The following is a 2,500-nucleotide window of genomic DNA, read 5'->3' on the forward strand; positions in this document are numbered from 1 at the left end:
ATGGCAATGAGTTCACCATGAAGGCCAATAAGACCATGATGGCTGCTGTCAGGGAGGCTGACTGCTTTAGCCTGGCCTGGGACAATGTCATCTGAAAGGGCCCCCCCACATATCATGTAATGTGGACTCCATTTTGGCCACCCCTCTCTTCCTGGGCCCGGGGCAACTGACACCTTTGTCCACCCCCTTCGGCTTCACTGATGAGCAGTACAACAATGCTTTCAGGAAACTGTACTAGTGAAAGGGAGGGGTGGGGGGATGTAACAACAGGATTTTCCTGAATGAAAACACATGAGGGCAGCTTTGTGTGTGCAGTGCGTGTGTTAGTCAGCGTCAGGCCATGGCCTGCTTTTTTGTGTCTTTTTTGTGTCTATTGACAGGTCTACATACATGGGTAGATGACGTGACGTGTAAATTTAGCTGTCGCAGGCTCTTAAAATTAAGTAAATTCATGCTTTCAAAATTGTCAATGCTTTAAATGATTTAACTAATGTCGTTGTTGTGAAAAAGTAATGTGTAATAAATCCAGAGCTTAAATAAGTATACTTAATTTTGAGTCAAATGTCACATTTGTCCTATGGTGTGACTGAGGCAAGCCTGGTTCTCCATATTAAAACATTTTTAAATAAATAATCAAAGCTCAGTCATTTGTCTAAACAACCCTGGCATGTTTTTCAAGGTGTCTATTTTAGCAAGTGGCAATGCTTAATTTTTTTTCCTGTTTTTCTGAGACCGTATGGACTTATGAAACTTTGTCGCAGAAAACAATGTCCTGTGGTGTGACATCATATTTTTGGTTAATTCTGTGGATAATTATCTATTGTTGAAGCTCCAGCGGTACATAAATTGTGACTTTAGACCCTTAAGAAGCCAATGGCAAGGGTGGATTTTAGATTTTTCTCTCAGAGTTCTTCAGTCAATCAATTATGTTTTTGCTACCACAAGATGTATTAGTTTTGTAGTCCCTTGGTGTGACAGCCATAAAATACATTTTGACAATAGTGTATATTTTTCATATTTTTTTCTTATGTAGATGTATGAAAATGCATCTTACTAAAGGTGAAATTGTATTTCAGTTGGCAACGACATGGCTTTAAATTAACTCAAAAGCTCAAAAGTCCTATGGTGTGTGATGGTAAAAGTCCTATGGTGTGATGGTAAAAGTCCTATGGTGTGACACTTTAGAGTATCACACCAAAGGACAAACAGGTCACACCAATGGACTAGATATTTGAGAAAAAGCTTTTAAAACAACTGGTAGTACATATTTTTAGTTTTGTTGTTTGACTAGATACATATTGTGTATTCAAATTACTTATTCCTTTATTGGCCTTTGGAATTTATACTTTGATGCATTGTTGATGAATATTTGCTGTTGATTTTAGATACTGTCAAATGATATAAATGTCATTAATGGTGCTTTGAAACCATAAAATATAACGGTAACAGTGAAGGAAAGATCAGTGAGAGAGTATATAGAGGAGTATAGATGAATAAAGTATGCTGTGGAGAGCTCAATATACAGCATACATGTGCTGTCCAGTTTGAGATACCAAACAGGCACTGGCCACTACACACTACAGGTTCAATGGTGTGACAGTCATAGCATACCTACAAAAGTGTGATGGTCATGCCAAGGTCACACTTCAGTATGAGTCTTATGAGCTCTGCAGGTTACATTCAATGACCGCATGGCTGTCATTAAGAGTTACGATAGGCTGATAATCGACGATTCAAAGACTTATACGTGTAAAGTGTAGGTCCATATTGACTACAACATTACATTATGATCAAAAGACAAAATAANCATGTTGATATATATATCAGTTTTGCATTTCTGTCCTTTAGCGTGACATGAATGTCCTACGGTGTGACATGTTTTAAACGCTCAAATATTTGTTTGAGCTGAACAATATGTTTGATAAACACTGAATATTGCATTAGGGAAGAACAAATTATCGTCCCTGAAAAGTTCGTTTAAATTCGGACAATTTTGAACATTTAAAAGAAAGATATCCCTGTTTTTCCTCGAAGGTTTCTAATAATCTCACATCTAATGGGAAAAAAAAATACTTGAATGGTAATTTCACATTAAATTAAGACTTTAAAAAATTGCAATAAATATGAAGAGTGTAACAATGTTCATAAAACTCCATCAAGCCATTTCTACATTACTTAATATATTTATTTCTTAACATCACACCAAAGGACATATTTTCAGCAAATTGCTTTATCAACGTAAATAAATAATCAATGAATAGACCAACATTGTGACCACTTGGATCTTTTGAAAGATTAATTGCTGCACGACGTAGACATATATTTTTTTCCCTCATAAACAATGTTTTGTGAAAAAAATGTTTTTTGCTGCCTATCCGTCATCTACATACATGTTGCTTTTTTTGCGTCTGTGTGTCTATTGTCAGGTCTGCATACATGTGCATGCAGCATGCACACTTATTGCTTCTTGGTTCACCGGGTGCAAATGTCTTAGAAAACT

The 2,500-nt window shown here is 36.3% G+C and overlaps 1 protein-coding gene across 2 annotated transcripts in view; it reads left to right on the top strand.

The window, feature by feature from the left end:
* itpr1b (inositol 1,4,5-trisphosphate receptor, type 1b) overlaps window positions 1–2,500 on the top strand; it is a 275,465-nt gene that overhangs the window by 189,845 nt on the left and 83,120 nt on the right. The gene's annotated exons all lie outside the window — the stretch shown is intronic.

Source organism: Engraulis encrasicolus, chromosome 14 (assembly GCF_034702125.1).
Source record: "Engraulis encrasicolus isolate BLACKSEA-1 chromosome 14, IST_EnEncr_1.0, whole genome shotgun sequence".
NCBI lineage: Eukaryota > Metazoa > Chordata > Actinopteri > Clupeiformes > Engraulidae > Engraulis > Engraulis encrasicolus.